The 25261-nt window shown below is 45.9% G+C and overlaps 2 long non-coding RNA genes across 2 annotated transcripts; one reads left to right on the forward strand and one right to left on the reverse strand.

Annotated features, from left to right (window-relative positions):
• Nucleotides 1-369: 369 nt before the first annotated feature.
• LOC111723388 lies at nucleotides 370-10074 on the forward strand. Its single transcript, XR_002771945.1, has 3 exons — nucleotides 370-492; nucleotides 2068-2122; nucleotides 8276-10074. It is a non-coding gene; the product is annotated as an uncharacterized LOC111723388 (long non-coding RNA).
• On the reverse strand, nucleotides 7897-12301 carry LOC111723387. The gene is made up of 3 exons (XR_002771944.1): nucleotides 11640-12301; nucleotides 11340-11428; nucleotides 7897-8191 (listed from the first exon to the last, which is right to left on the reverse strand). It is a non-coding gene; the product is annotated as an uncharacterized LOC111723387 (long non-coding RNA).
• Nucleotides 12302-25261: the final 12960 nt, after the last annotated feature.

Consider the following 25261-nt stretch of genomic DNA (forward strand, 5'->3'; position numbering starts at 1 on the left):
CTTGGTTTGGTTTGCAAATCTCCCGTATCTTTCCACGGTTTAACCATTGCTTTTCTGTAATTGACTGAATTGCAGTGATTTCTCAGTCAGAAACAATGTATTACTATATTCTTATGTGATGTCTCAGATTTTTTTTTTTTTTTGACAGGTCTCCCTCTTGTTACCCTGGCTACAGTGCAGTGGCATCATCATAATTCACTGCAATGTCAAACTCCTGATTCTGAGTGATCCTCCTGTCTTGGCCTTCCAAGTAGCTAGGACTCCCACTACATACGTTCTGCTAATTTTTCTATTTTTTTTTTTTTTTTGTAGAGACAGGATCTTGCTCTTGCTCAGGCTGGTCTTGAACTCCTGGCCTCAGGGGATCCTCCTGCTTCATCTTCCCAGAGTGCTAGGATTACAGGCAAGGGCCACTGTGCCCAGTCAGAACATTTTCCTCTTACTAAGTGTATGTGATGAGTAGGAAGGATACTCGTGTCAGGCCTGGTTAAGGTGAGTGTGCATGTATGTGTGTCGGAGGGACATAAGAGAGAGCATCCACTGCTGGAAGGCTGGGCTTGCTTTTGTCATTTTGTCCCTCTCCCTCCTTCCCTCTTCCAATGCCCAGCACAAAGCCTGGCACCCATTAGGTGCTCTAAGGGAGATGAAGGAATTAAGAGTCCAAGTAGGAGTCCTTTGAAAATTGGGAGGTCAATGTGTGTGATTGGGGGGGGAGGACTTGTTTTTAGCTGCTTAGATTTTGAGCAGCTGCAGGGAATTTAAAGAAAAAATTAGTGTCAGCTAGGTGCCTGTGGCTCAAGTGGCTAAGGTGCCAGCCACATACACCTAAGGTGGCGGGTTCGAATCCAGCCCAGGACCACCAAAAAACAACAATGACTGCTGCAACCAAAAAAATAGCCAGGCATTGTGGCAGGCGCCTGTGGTCCCAGCTACTTGGGAGGCTGAGGCAGGAGACTCGCTTGAGCCCAGAATTTGGAGGTTGCTGTGAGCTGTGATGCCACAGCACTCTACCCAGGGGGATAGCTTGAGGCTCTGTCTCAAAAAAAAATTAGTGTCAGTCACCAGCAGAAAATGTATATATGTAAACAAAAGGGAAATAAGACTTGACTGGATGTTTGTTGCTAGCAATATTTTTACTGTGAAAACAGGATTTTAGGGTGTTTATTTAGAGCCTGGGATGTAGGAAGGGAAAGTACAATCTTGCTTTGTGGGAGACTCCACCAGGCTTAGAAAAGAGAAAAAGGATAAGGCCATCCCTCCAAATGCTGGTCACACAGGTTCTCTGAAAATCTTCCCTCAGTTCCAAAGTTAATTCTTTAGTTCTTTTTGTGGGTTAGTAGGGATGCAACAAGTAGCCCAGTCCCAGTTTGGGGGCCATTCTTAAGAAATGTTTCTAGACTCTCTGAACCATTACATGTTTACTTCTCACTTGTTGGCCTTACAAACAGCAAGCTGAGATGTCAGCACAAATTCCTCCACCCAGGGCTTTTCAGGGAAAGGCTGGTTCCTTGCCTCAGAAAGTAACTCACCAGCATTTCTGGTGCCTGTAAGCCAGTCTAGAATTAAACTATAAGGACCCACCTTTTGGGTGTCTGGCTACAGTAGATACCTGATACCTGGGGGTGAAGGATTTGGTCCTGGATGCTTCCTGCCAGGGTCTCCTATCTTCCTTTGGAGTCCTCACCTCTGGAGAAAAAAAAATTTTTTTTTTCTTTACTCACCACTAAACTAATGAGGAACCTCTGGAGAAATTTTATTCAGAAAATTGCTGTTGGCTTAGAACACCAAGAACTTTAGAAAGGGGTGGCCTGGGGATTCTTATTGAAAAGCATTAAAAAGATTAACCACTGACTTCTGTCCAGTCTTTGGGCACCAAGGATGTGGTAATCAATTATTCTAGCTCTCTTTCCCAGTCTTTGATTTGTTTGGCATACAGTGTTTGTTTACCCGTTCAGTTACCTTTTCTCCTTTTTTTTTCTTAAATTACAATTTTTTTTTGCCCATGAAAAGATTTTTTAGCGGGGGATTTTGCACTTTCCTTTATTTCATTTCCTTCTCACCCCTCAGAATCCCCAAGAGAAAGGTGTTCTGCCAAAGGACTGTCAGCTCACGCCAACTCCAGGTGAGATTCTGGGTTCTAGGAGCTGCCAAGGGCAACCGGGGCGGCCATCCGAGGATCTGGCTATTTTTTTACCCGGAGGAAGAAAACCGCTTGCTTTCCTGGGCTCTCCGGTGAACTAGAAGCGGCTTCTCCAGGGTTGAAATCCGTTTGGGGGTTGCTCACTTCGGCAAGAGCTTTTCAAGGCTTCAAGCCCAGACCTTCAAAGTGACCGGAGAGGGGTATCCTGACGCTGTGGGCTGAGGCAGGCGTTTGGTTCCTGGGGAGCTGGCCTTCTCTAGTCAACCCTCCAGCTTTTCTTTTCATTCTTGGTCATAACTTTATATGGTTGAGGTCTATTACAAAAGAGACCTGTCCAGGCCAGCGGGTGGGGGCGGAGGCGATGAATTGTCCTGATCCGGGTTCAGGCTCCTCGTCCAGGGTCTCCCCATCTGGGGCTTTGCGCTTTATTAGCAGCGCGCAATAAAGAGAATAGAGAATTCCAAGGATGGGGGCTAGGAAGGACAGGGACCAGGAGGAGGGGCCCTGACACTGGCAAGATTCAGCGACGCAACGTGAGAAAAACTCTGGGGTGGTGGTGGTGGACGGCAAACTCGCTTCCAGACGATTTTCAAGGGCAACATTCCCTCACCCGGGAGGAACACCGAAGGGCGGAAGTCGCAGGTGGCCGCCTAGCAGGGAGCCTCCCTCAGGTGGGTGACGCTTAGACCAGCCACTCGATTCTAGGCCGACCGGGGGCCAGCGCCCTGCACGCCACCCAGGCCCAAGAGCAGCTGCACTTGGAAAGAAAGAAAACTCTTTAAACAAATCATTTTGGTGTCTAATCAATTAGTGTTTGCGCAGTCAAGTACCATAGATTTAACAGAATAATCGTTACCGCCCTTGTCTTTATTTGACCCGCAGACACCTAGAAGATTTAAAAATGAAATGCCGGTGTGGTGGGTTCCCCACTGCTCGCCTCTCTCTCTGGCCTCCTCCGCCCGGTCAGGGATTTTGCTTCTCCAGGCCTACCCCCCTCTTTCCCTCCTCCTTCGTTCCTTCTTCCCCCTTCACACATTCCACACTTTTAACCTTCTTTAACTGACTGTAGGGCCCAGTTGGCCCTTTGGTATCTCTGTCTTTCATCTCCCATCCCCTTTACCCCAGACCTAGCCTCTGGGTGTGCAACCCCAGGGACTCCAGGTGAGCCCGCTTGTCCCCCACTACCCCAGAGCCATTCGGGTGTAGGATTCTAAAGTTGTCAAGTGCTCAGTGGTCTTTTTCCTGAACCCTCCCCTCTGGCCCCTTCCCCAAACAGTCCAGGGTCCTGTGCCTTGCTCTTTAGCTTTTGTGGAACTTGGCAAAGCCCTTCACCTGAACGGTGGGAGGGAGAGAGTCCCAGTGGATCGCTGAGTGGGGACTGTAGTCCCATGAACACTTCTCGACCAGTCAGCTCACAAAGGCTGTAGTTGGGGGTTTGAGGCTCGGAAGGTCTCCAGGGGCTCAGGAATAGCTGCTCCTGCGTCTTCCTTTCTACTCCTTTTCTTTTTCAGGCCTAACAGGTAAGGGTGCATGTATATGTGTACGCAGGCTAGTCGTGTGCACCCAGGCCATCAACCCTGTGCTGAATTCAGGCTCCAGGGGGCTCCAGGGGGCTCGGGGGGGGGGGGGCGCTGGAGGGATGGCCACCAGGGCCAAGAGACCTGGAGGTGAGGCTATGGGGCCTTAGTGGAAAGTGGAGGGGGGGGGTGATGAAATTTGGAACCCCCAAGTGGCCAAGACCACCTCTACCCTTAAATTCCTCTAATCTTGTAGCTCAGCAGGAAGGTTGGAGGCTGCAGCTGCTGCCTCCGGACAGTGGGTTGGTTACATTAAAGGCTGTAGTTCTGAAAGGAGGAGGCAGGACTGAACTGGAAATGAGCCTGCCTCTTCCTCTCCACGCCGCTTTTCGTCCCAGAGTTCCAGCCTCTCCAACTTCATCCTGGAACGTTTCTACGCCCTTGGAACTGCCTTGCAGTTCCCAGTCTCCTCACCACCTGAGAAACTTCGCTCTCAACAATAGATGATTATAATGTACTTGACTAATGCCTGTATTTTCCTGTTTAACATACATTAATCCAAGTAACAAAAAAAATCAATATTGCTAACAACATTGCAAACAAATCCTAGTTTCTCTCACACAAAAACCTCCTCCGATTTCCAGTCACTCCTACCTCCTTGAATTTTGCTATCCCACTTTAGTCCACTGCTAGCTCCTGGTTAGCCTAGAGTCTAATTCTGGCTTTTAATAAGCTCCTCTCTAAAATTCCTGATTTTTTTTTAAATGGTTGTTGCCATGAGGAGAATCCATAGTACTCCACATTCCAGGCTTCTCTCTCTTGGGGTCATTTAAGGCCCCTGAGTTTACCTCAAACTTTGCCCCTTTCAGCAGTAGCAAACACCCAAAGTCCCTGGCCAATGACTTTTGTTTTTGTTGTTTTTCCTCCCTAACTAAACCCTGCATGTGGCGGCCTCAGCACTTCTGAAGGGCAGGAGACCCCACTCAGCTGTGGCCCAGCTACCCAGCCTGCCTCCACCTAATCTCAGCTGGCAGCTCTTGTTGAGAGTTTATGATTCTTATTTTGATAATTAAAAAAAAAATCGGTGTTTTCCACCTGGAAGGAACAAACCGGAGGGGCTGGCTAATGAAGGAACTTAGGTTTGCAAAACACTGTAAATAATTTAGTATTGTATTTCAAGGAAAAAAAATAGCTTTCTTAAATCATCCCCGTGATATAAATTGCAGCCGTATAGTATGGTCCTGGGTAAGTCTAAATTTTTAAAGGAGCAATATTCAAAGAGACATAGATGTCTGTATTAATTATTTATTCGCTGGTGCCTTCCTTCGTTTCTAACTTATTATTAATTAGGCGCCTCTAGTCTTTCGCAGAGCGCTCCACTGAGCCGGTTGCAGCTTTAAATATGAATTAAAAGCAAATCCAAGCTACTGTAATGCGAAAATTATTCCGTGTCTTGCATGGCAGAGATGAATAGCTGCGTGGATCAATACCGTGAAACGCGGCTCCCAACGACAGGGTTATTGATAGCTTATATTAATGATGTTAATGATGGAAAAAGGAAAACAACGGCCCACCCGACTTAGAAACTTTTTAGCCGCTGAAACCCCCGCAATAAAAACGGGAAGGGGGCAGGAATTGGGCTTAAGTGTAATAAGAAAATTATTTATGAAACCGGATAAATGACTTCAGAGCCTTGATGCATTTGAACCTAACGCTCTCGGCTCCTGGCGGCCCCCGGCTCCAGCTGGGGAGACCGCGAAAACCCCAAGCCACGGTGAGTTGTGGGGCGGGGGTTGCTCCGCCCGCCTCCGCGGCCTCCGGTTTGCCGCCCCTCTTCCTCTGTCCCCTCCGGGAGAGCCCTATAGGGCGCCGGTGGCAGAAGCTTTTGCAAGTTGGTGGATTGGAGCAGGCTCAGGGCTGGTCCCTGCTATCCGCGCGGGGACAGGAAGCCTGGTCAGTGGGGCCCAACAGCTTGGGATTTTGGCCTATTTCACTGGTTCTCTTGGCACTGGCGCAAGCAGCTCGGCCTGGGCCTGTGGGGGTGTGGGGGCCTAGGTCGGGCTCTGCGCTGTTGCCTCTCGCCCATCTATCTGGCCCAGGCTCTCGGGATCCCTAAAATGCCAACGGATGGCTGCTGCCTGAGCAGGAGGTGGGGGGCGCTTCCTATGAAGAGAAACTGTTCTAAACAGGGTACGAAGACTGGAAAAGACGCTTCCTCTGCTCCCTCTGCACCCCAGCGGGTTCTTTACCGGGCCCAGAGTTTAACTGGGCCTCGACATCCGGCTACCAGACAGCGCAGGAGACTCCAGATCCCGGGTTCCTGGGCGTGAGGTGCAGAATAAACGCTCAGGTTTGGGCCCCATTGTCCAGTAATTAGACACAGGCGCGGCCGCCCGCCCCCACCATCCCCAAATATGGACACACTCTCCCTTTCCCCCTAGTCCAGGGGCCCTGAGAGGGACAGGGAAGGCCCGAGAGACAGGCGGGAAAGGTCAGAGCCCGAGGGTCAATCACCAGTCTGAGGTCCCTTCCTGTGATGAGCATGGAGTCCCTGGGTCTCTACCCCGAGCCAGGGTCCTAGGCCTTGGAGGCAAAGAGGGTGCCTCCCTGGCAGCCTGGGAGGGGTGTGTTGCAAAGGGTGGGAGGGTAGCTGGTGTCTGTCTCGGTCTGGGAGTGTGGTCGGGGAGCCCGGAGTTTAGCCTTTTAGAGAAGAAAGTTGGGGGCTTTTAATTTACGCCGGGTACTGTCATTTATTCTGTGCCTCAGGAGGGAGAAGAGGCCACCAGAGCTGTAGGAAAAGGCCAAGAGAGTCCACCAAAGCTATGGGTTTCCCTCCGAAGGACAGGTCATTTTGTATTTTAAAAATTAGGTCTTCCAAATACTGTCTTTCTTCCCTCATACCCGTTCTTTCTTCCCATCATTTTTTTCACTTCTCCTTTCCCCCTTTTTCCATTTCTAGTTCTTTCCCCTTCCAGTCTGCTTCCTCCCTCCCTCCCCATTTCTTCCTTCCTTCTTTCTCCATGTCTCCTTATTGTCTCCCTCCTTTTATTTTCTTTTTCTCTTCCTTATTCTTGCTTTCTTTTCTCACTTAATTCCTACTTCTCTAGATAAGAACCTGGTGCAGGTAGGTCTCTGCTTCTCCAGACTTTCATATAAAAGGTGCCAGCTCTGAAAAGGTGAGCTCCAGGCAAGTGTCGGGATGCAGAAGGAGCACCCCACTTCTGGGAAGCCTTTCACTTGAAGTGATGTTCCCTGATTTCTCAGCTAGGCTTTGGTCCACACCTGGTGCGGGATCCTGTCCCTCTCCAGAGCCTAGAGCATTCATGGGATCCATGCATGGTGCATTCCTCTTGCTAACAGAGCTACGTGGGTTCTTGGCATCAGCAAAATTTTTGGATTGTTTTTATTTTTATTTATTTAATTTTATTTTGAAAAAAAAAACATGAATCTCAGAGGCCAGCACTGGCAGAACTTTAGATTTATCTGAGGCTGCCAGGGGTGACCCACTTGAAGCCACTATTCAGATAATTAGACAAATGCCAAACTTTCTGCCACCCAGAAAGAACTTCCTCTCAGTATTTGACTTCAAAGTCCACAACTACGTGTTTCAGAGAAGCACACAGCCTGCGTAGGCACAGTCTTAATGCTACACAGTCCACCAGCAAAGGGCCATGCCTCAGAAAGGAAACACAACAGACACTGCAAAAAAAAAAAAAAAAAAAAAAAGAAATCACTTGATTCTGGAAAAAAATCAATATCAAAATTAGATTTATTGTCTGCTTATGTGATTAAAAATGACAAAGTGTTGCCTTTTATTTTCATAAAAAGACAGAAGCCTGAATAAAATAATTTACTATCGAGTTCTGCTCATCTTATTTGCTTGGCCAAACCTGGGCGCGGCCCATAGGGCGACTGTGAAGTGCAGTGGCTGCCGAGGCCGCCTGGGCAGGAGTGAGCTCTCCGTCCGAGGACGAGTGCTGCTCTGTGCCAGTAAAATAAATCTCCTAATCTCCAATTTGCCGCAACGCTGGTCCAGTTCCCAATTCTGCCTCGTTCCAAAGAAATACTGAGTGATTTGTCCCTTGCCCCTAACTTTGCAAACCCAGGTACTGGGTCCTTTTCCCCAAATAACTTTGAGGATGACGGTACTTTATTGGTTTCTGGACAGCGCCAGAGTCTTACTGGCTTGCTCAGCCGCTACCTACCACATCAGCATCCAGCCTTCGGTCATGGAAAGAACTGCTCCATCCCTCTATGTGTGTGTGCCTGTGCGTGTGTGTGCCTGTGCGTGTGTGTGTGTGTGTGTGTTGTGTTCGCGCGCGAGAGTGCCTCGGACTGCCTGCTTGGCCCGGGCCTGGTGGTTCCCTTTCCCGGGAGGCTCGAGGGGTTTCAATGTCTAGGCTGGAATCACTAAAATGGGGTATCCGAAACCTCTGTGAGCTGAATTCTTCGAGTGTGGCGGGCGGTGCGCGCATTCGAGGAAAACGACCGCATTGGGAGAACGCTGGTTACAGTGACGCTGGGAGCTATTTATCTACGTTAAAAACAAAACAAAACAAAAGAAAGAAAGAAAGAAAAACTAAAAAACTCATCTTACACTCCTTTCCTCTTCCCCCAGCTGAGTCAGAATCTATCTGAATTTCTCCAAGGCTGCCGAGCAAACTCCTACTCATTCACCGCCTTTTCCTGAAACAAAGTGGCTCCCCATTGCGCCAGGGGTCTTGGAGCTGCGGACCGGCCAGAGTGCGTGTTAATAGCTTCACCACGCTCAACAGCACTATTGGAAAAATAACTACCAAGCTGGTTCCTCCCAGTCGCTGAATATGCCTTCTGACTTGGAACTGGCTGTGTTTCCCAGGTTGCACATGCCAGGGACTTATTTGTAAAGACAGTAGTTGGTCCTCCTTTTGTTCTGAAACCAAGCCGAGAGGGCTAATCTACTGGCAGTTGCGGAAATGAAACACAAGCAAATCATGTACTCTATAAAGTCTCTAAAGCCACGGCTTCTCCAAGGTGGTCCTGGACTCCTCTTGGGATTGAGGGCCTAAGAAGAAGCAGACACCGATCCCTTGCTGTTTGTAAATCTGACAGGCCCCGCTGAATGCCAGCGCTAAGGCTAGTGGTGGCTGAGTCCCACCAGCTCAGCCACCTCCTATCCATTCTGTCCTATCGGCTGCATGCCCTTGAGTCTGGGTGCCTTTCCCCTAGACTCCACAAGGGAGGTGGTGAGGGCCCAAGGTCCCATGATCTGACTGTCTCTGGGATGGTGAAGGCAGTGTCCAGTGGTCCCTCTTGTGGGCCAGCTCCAACACGAGCTTCCTGGAAACCTGGTCTCACCCATTGCCCTCTGCTGCTGTCTTTCTAACCTCTGGGCCCAATCTGCCTCCCTCTGTAATCTCTAGTGCCCCGAGCTTTTGGCCCAAAGGTCAAAGGTCAGGCCTTCTCTAGGCCCAGGTTTCCTCACTGCCGCTGCTAGTAGCCAGAGAGAACAGAGCTGTATCTCAGCCCCAATTCTGTGATGATGTGGCTTCTTGTGTGTGTGTGGGGGGACTATGCCATTTAATTTAAGAAATTACACCCAGAACATAAAGTTAATTATCTGGATGTTTTAGGAGGTTCTTGCTTCCTTTCTTTGAGGATACAAATGGCTAAGTAGAAGCAAGAGGAGGAGGCTTTGATCAAAAGATTAAGGAGCAGTTGTCCATTGCATCCCTTCATTGCCCCAACCTGGCCAGGGCTGGAAAGAAATTGCCAGAAGGGATAAGAAAAAGCAAATGAATGTCCAGCCCTCCAAGTATCTGGTTCTGTTCCAAAGGGGCTGACCTATGCCTGAGTGAGGGCAAGGCTGGCAGAGTAAAAAGCAGATTTCTATGCATGTTCACGAGGTCCAATGTAATGAACACATCTCCATCAATTTCTGGAGGCAGAGGGCTCAATTTATTTTGGTTTTAGTATGAAAGTCCTCAGCCTTAGCTCTGTCTACAGAGCAACTGAGTAGTTAGAATTCTCTCTCCAACGAAAGTGATGGTCAATAGAATTCTTGGTATCAAATGAGCAATAATTTGCTGTGGCTACATGCTGGATAATGAAAGATGTTAGCAGGATCAATAAAAAATGAAAACACTTTTACTTACATCTTGAGTTACTGTTTTAAGAGAGCGAGAGACGCAACAAACTCAAAGCTAGGTTCAGAGCCACCCAGCACCCCTCTCAGAACCGAAAAGCTGAGTTTTGTTACTACCTGACTGTCCCTCGGTATCCCAAGTCCCTACCTTCTCCCTCAGTGTGTCAGGAAGAGTAGACTATTTACATAAAATTAACTCATAGAAACCAGTAATAATTTACTACAGTTTTAATTCTTTGTTTTTTTTTGGTCCTTAACGTCAGAAATAAATTTGAAATTGTTTTCCACCAGGACTAAAGGTCACCTAATTGGTTGTAGTTTACCAAAAAAGTACACAAGTGTCCAAAGCTAAGTGTCCCAAAGCTAAATTGTCCTTTGAAAAAGAAATGGTTTAAAATGTGCCCTCGAACCAGATTCCCATAAGGGCCTGTGTTCTTTGGTTTATATATATATATATAAAGGACAAATAACAGATTTAATTCCTTTGGTTTTGTTCTGTGTTGTCCCCAAATCTGGAAAGTTCAGACCTTAAGCTTGCTTTCCCCCCCAGACAAGTTAATTCCCCCTTCTTTTAATCATTTCATCTGTACAATTTGTTTTCATTTTGTATTGGGTTCATTTGTACTTTTCAGTCTGCTTTTCTTCACCATTGAATCCTAACGGTGCTTTCTTAAAGAACCTATTTTGAAACAATCTGAGAAATATCCTACATTTTCTAAGAACACTGAGACTTGAAAAAGAAGAAAAACATCCCGGATACTCTGCATGAAACCGTGCAACGAAAAAGCTCACTGCCAGGTTCCAGCCCCCAAACCAATATAAGTAAAGAACATTCGAAAATGTTTCACTGCTTTTGAGGCTTTAAGAAGCCAACATTTTTTCCCTCACCGGTTAAAAAACAAAACAAACCAACAAACAAAACAAACATACACGAATTTAGCCGCAGCTTTAATGCCCTCTGACCACAGGAGCTGAACGGTCAGCATCGCAAGGTCAGTGGCCTATGATCTTTAGCACGTTTGGTTTGGATTTGGAGAGACAGCTGAGCAACCTGGGAGATTTAGAAACCGTGAACCAGCCTAAAGAAGTGTACACAAGTTTCATTTTGGGGATTTCTCCCATTGAGTGAATCCCGAAGGCTCCATTTCTACAAGGCTCACAAATGCAGGTGCGGTTCTGCCGCTGTACGCTGCCTGGCGGGAGCACCGCTCACAAACCGCAGGCCAGCTCTCGCCTACCCGCCATCGGCGCTGGGCACGCCTGCGTCTTTACCCCTGCTGAGGGGAGCCCCTCTCCGCTCTCATTTGCTACTTTAAACTCGCAGGGAGGACTTGTTAGTGGCAGTGGCCAGACCGGCGGGCTGGGAGGGGTGCGCCCCCGCCCGGTTCCCACTGTGACGCTGCCGCTGCCCTCCGCCCCCGGCACCCACGCGGTTTGCGTGCGTGGCCACAAGCTCAGCGGGTGAAACAGCGTGGCCAGGCCCCTGGAGCACCTACCCCAGCCTACCGCCCCCTTCTCCTCCCCCCGACCCCCGCATACGCCGGTCAGACTGGCTTACCCTGGTGGGCGAGTCGCAGTGCATTAGCGGATTTCATGGCAAGTTGCTTCTGTGACATGAGATCAGGTTCGTGTTGGAGGATTTGCCCCCTAGGAGGGAGGTAAAGGAGAGTCAATCTGCATAATTTCAAATAAGAAAGAAACAGGGGAAGGGGGAGCCGAATTTCAAGCCCCCGAATTCCTCCCCTCCCCCTTTGGAAACTATAAATCAACCCCCCACACTCGCTCCCACCCCATCCCCCCATCCCCAACGCCCAGTGCACAGGAAGAAAAAATTATCGGCACACGTCGCGGGTGATACCTTTTATTGCGCTCATTTTAAAGACAGGGACAGGGTGGCCTCCTGCCCGAAGACTTTCCTTGCAGCCCTGTCCGGGGCAGGTGTGTCAGCGGGGCGGCTTCTGGGCCAGCAGATTCCTGCAAGGTCGCGGGGTAAGGGGCAGGAGAAGACCTCCGGCTCCGAGCCCAGCGACTCCCCTTGGTGCCCAGGGTCTGAGCTAGAAGCACAGACCCAAATTCCCTCCAGCTCCTTCGTCTCCATCTTTAAGTCCAGGCAAAGATCAATTCCCTCTCTCTCTCTTGCTTGCTCTCGCACACACACATTTGCAGCCATAAATAAACAGCTCCCAGCTAAATCAGGAACCAGAGAAGAGAAAGGGAGTAGAAAGGAGAAAAGAGAAGGATGAGAACCGGAGAGCGAGTCTCGCCTCTCTTGGGCGCCGAGTGGCTCTTTTTGGTCAGGCCAGCCTCGCATTTGGGGATGCAACTTGCATTTGAATAGCTGCCTGGGCTTGTTATGGACCCGGGAAAGCTCGGAAAGGGAATCACTATGCAAATTGTCCCAGTTACAATCGAAAGGTTCGATCTCTAGGAGCTGCCTGACGGAAGTTGATGTCAGCTATCTGGTGCATTAGGGTTACATTACCGCCTTCGCTGGCCTCCTCGCCACCCCCGCTCGCGCCTTCAGGGGAGGCTTCCCTCTCCCGCTTTTACTTATGTATATATTTTCCCTTAGTAATTAAAAAAAAAAAAAAAAGAAGAAGAAAAGAAAAAAAAAATAAAGGCCTAAGGTGGAGGAGTAAATGGCTGGGGCCTGGGCGGCCCACGGGCGGAGAGAGGAGGAGGTGCGCCGCGTGGGCGGTGGGGGCTGGGGTCGTTCTTTTGCAGCAGGTGTGGATGGTGCGTCTGAAATCAAACATTTAGAAATGGTTTTTTAGCGCTTTGCAGGACGAGGCGGCGGCGGGGGGTTGAGGCGGTGATGTCTGCCTCCGCCCGCCTGCTTGATCCTACAATGCCGGCTGCAGATCAATACCCGCTCACTGTAATCCCAGTAATTGTAGAGCTCGCAGCTTTTATTTTAAAGAAATAGGACACTAGGGTGGAGGCGGGCGGCTGAGGCAGCGCGGTCGGGCTGCGGCGTCCGAGGGGGCCTTTTGGGGCTCCCATCTTTTACCCCAGAGCCCTGAAAGCTCCTTGCAGCTGGGTGGTGGCGGGATTGCTGCGCCACGCATTAGTCCGGGCCGGCCTGGGGGCTGTCGGGACCTGAAGGTCAGCAAGGCTTCCAGCCGGGAACGCCCTCTCGGGGACTTAGGGCAGGACGCGTGTGGCGGGGCGAACGGCATCTGACCCCTAGTCGTCCCCGCAGCCAGAGAGGAAGCCGGGCCGGTATATGGGCATCCTGGGCTTGGGTGCCCATCCGAGGCCGCACTGGCTCCAGACCTTGATGTTCAGGGCCTGAGAATGCTGGAACCCCGGCCTTGCAATCTACGGACAGAGAGGTTTTGTCCTTTTTTTTTGGCCGCCATCTAGGGCCAGAGGTCGGGCCAGGCCACAGTCTGGCCCAATTCGGGCAGGTTGGCGTCCAGCCCCCTGTCTGGTAGAGGGGTGCTAGGACCCGGCGATTGCCGGCAGGGACCCTCAGGCCGGGTTTCCTCCAGGTGAGCAAAGCCACATTTGGCCGACGCCCACCGACCCCAGGGCCTTCGCCGCTGAGCAGGCTCCGCAAGCCGCCTGCTGCCCCTATCGCCCACCCCTTGCTGGCAGAGCCCGGGCAGGACCGCAGGGGCCTGGGGCCATAGCCCCTCGTGCTGTGGGCCGCCCGCAGCTTCTGGCGCCCCCTAAAATGACCATCTGTCATTCAATTAAGGTTTCAGGGCAGCTGATGGGGGAGCCAGGGTCAGCGACCCCAGGACAAAACGGCCTGCTGCCTCGGATAGGAGAAGTTCAAATGTTAAATGCAGAACATTGTGCCCTCTCCCCGTCCGGGCCCCCAGTCGGCCGCAGGTCCGGCCGGTGGACAGCAGTGGGGTGAAGGGCAGCGGTCATTAGCACTTAGATTTCAGCTCTGGGCCCAGCTCCTTCTGTTGGGCTATTTTGATCAGAGAACCTTTAACCCTTTCACGCCAGTCCTCCCTCTAGGGAAGGCCAGATTGTCCGAAGGGGGAAAAGACATCGGGAGATCTGATGCGCCCACATAAAGAGGGTTCAAACTGTATTTCTGGTCACTTCTTCATAGGAAAAGCAAAGGACATACTTATGAAATAGAAGAAAGTTTATAATAGCCTAAATAAACTAAAAGATCTTCACAAAATTTTATTTTTTAACTTTTAGTTTTGAGGAAGAAGTGCATTTGTTAAATATGACAATGGAACTACTGGGCAGGTGTGGGGAGAGTGGACCTGTAAAAAATTACAGGCTCTTCTCCCATAAGTAAGTGTATTGACCCAAATGTCTGAGTGGTGATGACCCCAAGTAGCTACAGATGGGGAAGTGTTGGCTAAGAAGAGTCTCCATTGTCCCTGGTCTCATTTACAGTTGGACAGTTGGTTTTCCCCTTTTGGACTTTTCTGTAATAAAAGGAGGTTAAAAAAATTGTCACTAATGGAATTCATAAAATACATTCATTAAGTCTCCACAGGCTATTTAGGTATTAATAAACTTGGCTTTGCCACACTACACTCAGGCCACATATTTAGCAGTTTTCAGTGGAAGATTCAACTAGTCTTAATTATTATCCATGGAGCCTGAATTCAACTCTAATAGCAGAATACCATGTCTAGGCTTGAAAATCTAGGCCCTTCAGTAGCCTAATTAGTAGTAGAGGAAGGATCCAGGGCTTCTACCTTCCAGCCCCCAGTTGTCAACATTAAACCTTGTCCTTACTTTTTGAAAGTAACAATCAAAATCAATCAATCAATCAGGAATTCAGCATTGAAGCACCTTAGCAAATTTTTCATTGGATAACTATGAATAATGCATGGCCCTCCAGTATATTGACTGTGGTAAATGGTCTTTAAGATAAGGTGCTGCAACAAGTACCTTTAAATAAAATCAAAATAAAAAGTTTACCACAGTCATAATAAATTGTTCGGTCATCATCCTATTGACCCACGTAGCATCTTTCTTCAGGAGCATTTGGAGTTATTTTCCCCCCTTACAAACAGACCAGAACAAATTGATGAATAGAGCTTTCACTATGCTAATTTAGACATTATAAATATTTAATTTAACATCCCTAATAGCCAGTCATGGAGCCCCCCCCACTTTACACTCTTCTTAATCTAAAGTAAATGCTTTTCCCATTAATAGCCTAATGCTGTATTAGCAACTTCCTTCGTAAAAGGGCCCCATTTAGTCCAAAAGGAGGGGGGCATTGAATAGTCTGCATTAGATGAGGGTTTATTCCTGTTTGTAAAGGATCCTGGGAACAATTTCAAGTCTCTGCAAATCCTGCCTTTCCCAGTTCTTGCTTAAGTGAGACTGTCCTAAGAATGCAGGGGTGGGGGTGGGAAGAACATCTCAAGTTCATTTTTCAAGACAAAGTAATCTTTGGAGGTTGTGCTAGCATAAAACTGTATTTATTTTAGCAAGGATTCCATTAAAAGTGGGTCATAGACAACAGATTACAAATTTCCAATCATGAACTATGCTAGCCTTTTCAGCAAAAATGATACAGTGAAAAGAATCTTGAGCCAGAGATCATAGGACCTAAGTTCAAATCCTGTGACCCTTAATAGCAGTCAGATTCTTGGACAAAGGACTGAATCCCATCAAAGCTCAGTTTTCTGTTTTAAAATGGTAATTAATGTCCAGAATTAAAGATTCGATGGGAAAATACATGCAAAATTGCTTGGCATACAGTAGACACTCAATAAATATTGGGTTAGGCTCAGCACATATAGCTCAGTGAGTAGGGTGCCGGCCACATATGCTGAGGCTGGCAGGTTAGAGCCCTGCCCAGGCCTGCTAAAAAACAATTACAACTACAGCAAAAAATAGATGGCATTGTGGCGGGTGTCTGTATTCCCAGCTACTTGGGAGGCTGAGGCAAGAGAATCAGTTAAGTCCAAGAGTTTGAGGTTGCTGTGAGCTGTGATGCCATAGCACTCTATGGAGGGTGACATAGTAGACTGTCTCAAAAAAAAAAGAAAAAAGAAAAAAGAAAAATTGGGTTAATTCTTAAATGACCCCAAATTCATTAACCCTTTCCCCTGCTTGTATTTATTCTTGTCCTTTCTAAAATATCATTGTCTTTATCTAACATTGGAGTAGCACTTTATATTTGGAAACATTGCTTGTTTCATCAGTCCTTGACTCTAGTTTCTATAAAGTGAAGTGAGAAGAAACTGTGCGGCCTAACTCTGTCCGAGAGGCAGCATAAGAACAGATACTGGAACTTACATGTTCAAAAGCTCTGAGTCATAAACTCTGATCACTGAAATGTCCTTCTACAGCAGTCCTTGTGTGGTTTAGAAAGATTCCAGAAGCAGCATTATATTTCCCTGGGGGCAGGAATCAGGTTAGCACTGAGAGTTCAAGAAATTAGAAACTCTCTAGGCTGATCTAACTCTGGGACTAGAATCTACAGACAGTGAGCATTAAATAGCTAAAGAAAGGGAAAGAACCTTCAGACAATTTAAATTAAAAATGTTGGAAAGATAACCCATTTCATTCTGAGAATACAATTTTTCAAAGAATCTGAGAAAAAATCCAAATTAATCTGTTGGATGTTGTTGGTTGTAGGCGACAATAGATACTCTGAGTTACTCTTTTTGTTTGCTAGCACTACGTAAATACTACTTCACGCAAATAAATGTATTAATATAGACAAGATAGGCATTTATCTAGATAGAATAAATATACTAGTAAAGTCACATAATTTTGATTTCCCGTGCAAATAAAATTTTCCTTTTTAGTTTTGGTTAGCAGTGGAAAGATTTAGATAGAAAAAACAATGGGAAGAAACTTCCCAAATGCCCATCAACCCAAGAATATATACCATGAAATACTATTCAGCCATAAAAAGATGGAGACTTTATATCTTTTGTATTAATTTGGATGGAGTTGAAACCCATTCTTCTTGGTAAAGTATCACAAGAATGGAAAAGCAAGTATCCAATGTATTCATATTAATATGAAGCCAGTAGACCATTTAATACACGCCCACTTAAGAAAAAAAGTCAATTCAATTCAAGTTAGGAGGAGGGGGAATGAGGGATGGGTAGCGGGGAGGGGAATTGGTGTGCTCCCACTTAATGGGCGCGCACTGTCAGGATATATGGCACACCTTTTGAGTGCAGGACACAACTATAAGAGGGCCTCTACCTAACATATGCAAATATTGTAACCTAGTTGTTTGTACCCTCACGTCAACCTGAAATTAAAGAGAAGAAAGAACAATGGGAAAGTGGCAAGACATTGGCAGGGACTATTTCCTAAGTAGCAGGGAGTGGGGGGAGGAGTGCGCGGGCAGGCAGCAGAGTCTGGCTTGGGTAGCTCCCTCTTGCTCTCCCTCTGCTCTTGCGCTCTTCTGCTCTCTGCTTTACCCTCTCATTTTCTCTTTCTACTCTGCGATGATACATTAAGTAGAAAGGGAAACATTTTTGCACTCCCCTGCACATACTGTTTTGAGATATGTATAAGATTTTGACAAGTACTTCCTGTTACTTTCGGAGGACAACACTGGTTTTATGGGAATGCTCAGTGTGGGCTTAGAGAAGTCTCTTTAGCCACTTGCTGGGCCTCCTGTGTGAGGGTAGGGGGCCTCTTGGAGTCAGGGTACGGGAAGTTGCCCTGAAGCTTAGTAGAAGCAGAATGGGAAGTGATTTGTAGCACATAAAACTTCATGTTTGCTTAGCCATTCACTGTCCACTTTGTACCAGGCGCCTTGCTGGGCACAGGGGTTCAGACACAAAATAGAATCAGTTGCTGTTCTTAATCTGAGGGAAGCAGCAGACATTTAGATGCAACTTCAGAGCTCTGAAGAGCTCTGTGAGTGTAGAGAGGTTGAGTAGCCACCTGGGTATGGGGAGTTGTGAGTGAAGGCTTTACCCAGGAAGTGATCTCGCAAACCTAGGAGGATGAGATGGAGCTGGGAGGGGAAGATGAGTGTAGAGCAGTGGTTCTCAGCCTGTGGTTCTGTTTGAACTGTATCAAAGGGCCACGGCCTTAGGAAGGTTGAGAACCACTGGTATAAAGGAAGGCCGTGGAAGCAAAGGGATGATGCTACCTGGGGAAAATAGGTGCTAGAGAATGAGTGTTCACCCTGGCAGACAGGAGGGGGTGTGGCTCTAGAAAAAAGTCAGCTGGAGCCTGAGGGCCTGTTGCCAAGTTGGGTATAGGCTTTCTCATTGACTCAGCAGGGAACCAATGGAAGTTTTAAGCAGGTAAATGAGATGCTCATATTTATTGCTTAGGAAAATAACCCGATGGTAGAGTGAGGATAGTCAAGGGACAGGGGGACTAATAGAAAAACAGAAACAGCAAATACCAACAACACTAGCATCCATTTTCCAGCCTGAGCAACATAGCAAGACCCTGTGTCTGCAAAAAATAGAAAAGTTGGCCAGGCGTGATGGTGCAGGCCTATGATTGTCAATTACTGGGGAGACTGAGGCAGGAGGATAGCCTGAACCCAGGAGGCAGAGGCTGCAGTAGGCTATGATGATACCACCGCACTTCAGCTTGGGTAACAGAGCAAGACTCTGTATCAAAAAACCACCTAAATCCTCCTCCCCAAACTAGTATCCATGTTGTTGGCATATAAAACCCCAATTCATCAAAAGTTTTCTAAATCTCTACTTATATAACCATTGAGAAATTATAGTATCTGAAGAGAATAAGTGTGATGTTTCTCTATTTATTATGACTTTTAGTTATTCCTTCATCACAATAAGTACCTCATAGTTCTGCCTTGGATTTTTTAGTTCTGTCCTCTGCTGAACTTGATTTGCTTGTTCTGGGGGTGACAATCAGTGTCTCAGAACCAAGTCTCTGCCTCAGTATGAAGCTTGGCTGTGTAAGCTGGTTCTGTTTGAACAAAACATGAAGCAACTCTGAAAGCCTCAAAGAATAATGCCTATCTTCACTCTCATCTTCTTGGAAGTGTCTTAACACCTGCACTGCTCTTTCTGTGTAGCACTCCACACAGACTTCCTAAAGTTCATCTTTATTTACTTATTATTTTATTATTATTATTTCTTGCTTTGAAGGAGGGTCTCACTCTGGCTGGAGTGCAGTGGCATGATCATAGCTCACTGTAACCTCAAATTCCTGGGTTCAAGTGATCCTCCTGCCTCAGCTTCTTAAGTAGCTGGGCCTGCAGGTATGTGTCACCACATCCAACTAGTTTAAAAAAAATTTTGTAGAAGAGGGTTATTCTGTGTTACCTAGGCTGGTCTTGAACTCTTGGGCTCAAGTGATCCTTCTGCCTTGGCTTCTCAAAGTGCTGGGATTACAGGCCTGAACCACTGCACCCCGCCTGAAGTTCATCTTTAGAGGTCTCTTCTTCTCCCTAGATTTCTCTCAGTTGCTAAACAAGCTCTCTTCATTTCTCTGTGGAGTCCCTTCACCACCACACTGCTCTTCTGTTGGTTTTTCTCCTTCTTTGCTCCTTTACTCTCACATACCACCTCTTCTAGAAGCCCATTCTCCAAGGAGCCTTCTGGGAGGGGCAGTCTGCCTCTCGCCAGCATTTCCTTAGAGGAACATCCCTGCTGGAGCTTTTTTGGGGGGAGGGAGGGCAGCCTCCACCTTTTTATACTTGGGGAATACACGACTCACATCTACAAAACATTAGAGAACATTGAACTACACTAACAGGTTTTGTAGACTGTGTAGTGAGAATTCAGAGGGGAGAAAGATCCACTGGAGTAGTCAGAGAAGGCTTCAAGGAAGAGGTGAAAGTTGAGCTGTATTGGTAGGATTTGAGAAAGTAGATGGGAGGCCACAGGATATTTTGGTCTTGGGAACTAGCCCACAAAATGAACAGAGGTACAAGGCTAGAAACCATAGACTTTCTTTGGGCCTTCCACTGTAAAATGGGGTACTGAGTCAACCAGAGCCATAGAGCAGAGAGTTGGGAGGCCCACAGAGGATCGCCTTGTCTGTCTGTAACACAGAACTCAAGTAGGCAACAATTAATCACTATTTTCAGTAGCTGGATAATTTAGTTCTCCTGTCCATAGTGGACTCTATGATTTCTAAGCAATGAACAATTAAACTACCCATACAGTATCCCCCTTTTTTTTTCTTTTTGAGACAGAGTCTGACCATGTGGCCCTTGGTAGGGTGCCATGGCGTCACAGGTCACAGTAACCTCAAATTTTTGAGCTTAAGCGATTCTCTTGCTTCAGGCACCTGCCACAAGGCCCTGCTATTTTTTTGTTACAGTTGCCATTGTTGCTTAGCTGCCCCGGGGCCAGGTTCGAACTTGCCACTCTCGGTGCATGTGGCCAGCACTGTAACCACTGTGCTACAGGTGCCGAGCCCCAGTATCCACTCTTTCCTTCTTCTGTATGAACAAAATCCTGGCATTGTTGGATGTAGCAATGTGCCCAGACATGTAACCATCTCTCCTAGACTTTCTTGCAGAAAGGAAACGAGTAGTGGTCCATGATAGGTGAGCAGATGTCTTATGAGAATTCCAGAAAAAGTCCTTGAAGAGAGTCTAAATCAGCCGGGTATATGACCTATGCCCTTGCCCCTTTCTTTACTTGATGCTTGGATCGTGGAGTTGATAATCGGAACTGCAATGATCATCTTGAAAGAGGGGGCAATTTTGAGAATAAAAACTCTGTTATAAAGGTGGTGCTGCAGAAAGATAGAAAGAACCTGGTTCCCGATAAGTGTGAAGCTTGTCATTCCAACCTTGGTGTGTGCCTTTGGATTTTTTTTCATGAGAAATAAACAGGCCTCTATGTCGAACCCACCACCTCTGGCATACGGGGCCAGCACCCTACTCCTTTGAGCCACAGGCGCTGCCCTTTGTTAGATCTTTTAATGTAGTCATGTGTTGTGGTTTGAATGTATCCCTCAAACGCAATCCTCAGTGCAACATTATTGGGGAGTGGGGCCTAATGGGAGGCATTTGGGTAATGAGGCCTCTGCCCTCATGAATGGATTAATGTCATTATCTCAGAGGTGGGTTTGTTAAAAAATCGAGTTTGGCTTCCTCTTGCTCTCTCTCTTTCTTGTGCCCTTTCTGGCCCTTCTGCCTTCCAACCTGAGACAAAGCAGTGAGAAGGCTCTTGCCAGAACCTGGAACCATGTTCTTGGACTTCCTGGTCTCCAGAACTATGAGCTAAATAAATTTTCTGTTCCTTTTAAATTACTCGGTCTCAGGTACTTTGATATGGCATATCATATCTGAGCATTTATATTTTATTTTTATTTATTTATTTATTTTTTAGAGACAGAGTCTTACTTTCTCACCCTCAGTAGAGTGCCGTGGCATTGTCACACTGCTCACAGCAACCTCCGGCTCTTGGGTTTAGGTGATTCTCTTGCCTCAGCCTCCTGAGTAGCTGGGACTACAGGCACCCATCAGAACGCCTGGCTATTTTTTTTTTTTTTTTTTTGCAGTTTGACCAGGGCTGGGTTCGAACCTGCCACCCTTGGCCCATGGAGTGGGGGCCCTACCCACTAGGCCATGGGCGCTGCCTGAGCATTTATATTTTAAAGTATATATTATTATTATTTATTGAGACAGAGTTTTATTCTGTTGTCCAGGCTAGAGTGTTATGGCATCAGCCTAGCTCACAGAAACCTCAAACTCCTAGGTTTAAGAGATCTTCCTGCCTCAGCCTCCTGAGTAGCAGGAACTAAAGACACCTGCCACAGTGCCCGGCTAGTTTTTCTAGTCTTGCTGTTTCTCCAACTGGTCTCAAACTCCTGAGCTCAAGGGATCCTCTTACCTCAGCCTCCCAGAGTGCTAGGATTATAGGTGTGCCTGTCTGAAGTATATATTCTTAAGTGATAAATTGCTTTATTTTTGTTTCTTTTTTATATCTCTAGTGAAGCCTCATGAAATATGTGCATCAGCTTACTTTGTCAATGAATTTTACTTCGGAATAGTAAAGGAGACATAACAAAATATTTATTAATAAAGAGGGTATTGGGTCTAATGGGGCTGAGCAATGATTTTTAGACCCATGACACACAAATTTTCTGCTTACCTGGACTGACACAGGCTGCTTCCTGAAGCAGGCCTGTATCCAGATGGGACTTAAAGTGCTGAAGACTATTGTGCATTTGTTGGAAAGAATGAAACATTGGTTAGTGGAGAGGCTGCCCCATATGACCTTGTCTGCAAGGCATGCAATTAAGGTTTTCTCCTGTGCTTGAGTTTGATTTGTCTATTCCTATAGTCTGTGAAACCTATAGCATTATTTTTTTTTCTGTTGTGATATACTCCCTACCATTTCAGATTTATTGAATTAAATAGTAAAATCTCTAAATCTTTAGAAAGATGTGTTCCTGTACTTTTTTGTTGTTGTTGTTGTTGTTGTTGTTCCTTTTTCAGTAGCAGGAAATTTGGCCTCAAACCATGGACTTTGGCTGTCGTTACCATGCACGGTGCCTAGTCATATGTTACAATGAGCAGTGTTATATGGCTCACTTGATGTAAAAAAAAGTCACGCCCCTAAAACAAAATATTGAATGTAGGAAAATATTGAATCTATCGCTTGAAATATGCTTTCCTTCTCTTTTGTATTTTAGGAATTCAAAACTCTTCATCCCTGAAATTGTAGTGTCTGGAAATAGAATATAAGTGGAGTAAACAGAATAAGAAGACAGACAGGGATAGGTAATTAGAAATGGATGACTTGGAAGTATTTCAGATTGCATGTGAAAACCCCACACTGTACCCCAGAAGTGCATTAATGTACATAGTTACCATTCAATAAAAAAAAAAAAAAAAGAAATGGATGACTTTCATTCAAAACCCAAAGCAAACATACGATGATTCTTAAACTTATGTTATAAAATCCGTTGTTTTCATGAGGACCAAAAGTAAAATTCTAGCAACTTCTGTGGATGATAAAGCATTGCTCTTATGAAACTTAGATTCTTCTTAGGAAAACTGAGGGGGGGGGCATCTCAGCAGATGGAGCTCTGGATTTTTACCTCCATTTCAACCAGAGTAGTTCTATTTTATGAAATATTTTGGGTATGAATTAGTTTGGATAAATATTTTTTCTGCAAAAGCAGTAAGAAATCATTGTTTAGTACTCTTTTGGCTGAACTCAAGCATAAGTAAACAGTATTTTCAGCATCTCTGGGGAATTTAGTTCTCCTCAATCTTAGAAAAATCTGTGATTACTAACAAATGAGCAAATACTATGAAAATTCTTTTTTATTAATTAATTTTAGCATTCAAATAAAAATAAATCTTCAACTCTATTGGTATAAATATGACACTTGTTCTGAGTTTTAGTTTTGTTTTGAAATGTCAAAGATCCCTAACAAGATACTGGACATTAGAAAATTAATGATAGTCCCTTATTGACATGTGGGGTTTGTGTATTTCAACACCACCTTTGTCATAATGACAATACAAATATAATTTTTCTAAATAGAGATAATCCTAAATTCAAATAACATGACAATTTTCAGGGATCTTAGAGGATGGCCAAGATATTTAAAACATGGTTGAAAAATGAATATAGGAAATGTAGCATTCTAGGCTTGGCGCCTGTGGCTCGAACTGCTAAGGCGCCAGCCACATACACCTGAGCTGGCGAGTTCGAATCCAGCCCTGGCCCACCAAACAACAATGATGACTGCAAACAAAAAATAGCCAGGCATTGTGGTGGGTGCCTGTAATCCCAGCTACTTGGGAAGTGGGGACAGGAGACTCGCTTGAACCCAGGAGTTGGAGGTTGCTGTGAGCTGTGATGCCACAGCACTCTACCCAGGGCAACAGCTTGAGGCTATGTCTCAAAAAAAAAAAAAAAAAGAAAGAAATGTAACATTCTAACTAAGACACTTTGTAAAATAGGACATACGAAGCTGGATAAGTTCACAAACTCATCCTAGAAAAAGAACTACATACCTAAATACTGAATATCACTACTGTCACCTTAGAAGAACTCTTGTCATCTGGTGACCGTAGTGATAATCACCAGTGAGGTATATAGCATTTTTTCTAGAATGAGTTCATGAACTTAATTGTCCAGCCTTGCATATTTTATGCTGGCTTAATATTACTCTGTAGGATGAACTAAAGACTGAAATCCCATTAGTGTTCAATTTACGTTTAAGATAGACATGGCCATTTCATGTATGAAGACCTCTCTGCATGTTTCAGTTTTACAGTTGTCAAAGAAGGACAATAAACTATCTTTCTAGTTGTTTCAAATTTTCTCTGTGAGGCACAAATAAAGGTAGGCAAATGTTAGATTTAGATAAAGGGACTGAGATGGAAGGTATTAGGATTATAATTTCTTTTGGTTGGGAATATGCCACCTCCTTCTGCTGATTCCGGCCAAGTTGAAATATATTTTCTGAAAATCAATAAATGTATCTGTTAAGATGGACTAATTTGATAGTTAAAGTATAGTAGTTGAGGACTACAGTGGCACAAGACAGAATTGGAGAGTCGGGCAGGGGCTGGGCCACATTTGGGCCTATGGGCCGTTTATGTTGTATTTCAAATATAATGGAAAGTCAGTGAAAAATCTTTTTTCTTTTTTCTTTTATTTATTTATTTATTTATTTTTTGTAGAGACAGAGTCTCACTTTCGTCCTCAGTAGAATGCTGTGGCATCACACAGCTCACAGCAACCTCCAACTCCTGGGCTTAGGCTGTTCTTCTGCCTCAGCCTCCTGAGTAGCTGGGACTACAGGCGCCTGCCACAATGCCCAGTTATTTTTTTTGTTGCAGTTTGGCCGGGGCTGGATTTGAACCCACCACCCTTGGTATATGGGGCCGGTGCCCTACTCACTGAACCACAGGCGCCACCCACCAGTGAAGAATTTTTAGCAGAAAGTGGCGTGATATAATGTATGACTCCCCTAGCTGGTCCCTGGGGAAGAATAGTGGAGGTCCAAGCATGAAAGTGGGAGCTTTTAGGGGGCATTCCAGTTTCAGGTGAGAGAAGATGGTTTAGACCAAGATGGTAGCAGTGGAGAGGCAGAACAATGGAGACTTTTAGAATATGGTTTGGAAGTGGAGCTGACAGCAGTTGAGGATGAATTGGGAGTGTACAGGTGGTAGAGAGAGGAAACCGTTTAAAAGATAAGTATTAGATGTTTGGCTTAGTGATGATGCCATTTACAGAGATGAGGAGACTGGGGAGAAGCAGACTTTTAAAAAATTTTATGAGAGGGAGAGGGAGGAAGAAGTAGCTCCCACTTCCTATTTGAGGAACCTTTTACATCCTCATTTCTTCTTATGAGAGATGAGAAAATACCTGCCTCATGGGTTAGTTTAATGCTATGAAACCAGTAAAACTAATATACTGAACTATGGACTCATTATATAGTGTGCTATATCTCACTTGTTTTTTGGGGGAGATACTGTGTTTCAAAGCATTTGTTTATTCTTTTTAGGGATTTTGTTGAAGTGCTGTAATGTGTCAACTTAATCCAGCTGTTATTGAGAAGAAATTGCTGTTGGAATGTAACTATGGATTTATTTCT

Source organism: Otolemur garnettii, unplaced genomic scaffold, assembly GCF_000181295.1.
Source record: "Otolemur garnettii isolate 467f Iridium unplaced genomic scaffold, OtoGar3 scaffold00011, whole genome shotgun sequence".
NCBI lineage: Eukaryota > Metazoa > Chordata > Mammalia > Primates > Galagidae > Otolemur > Otolemur garnettii.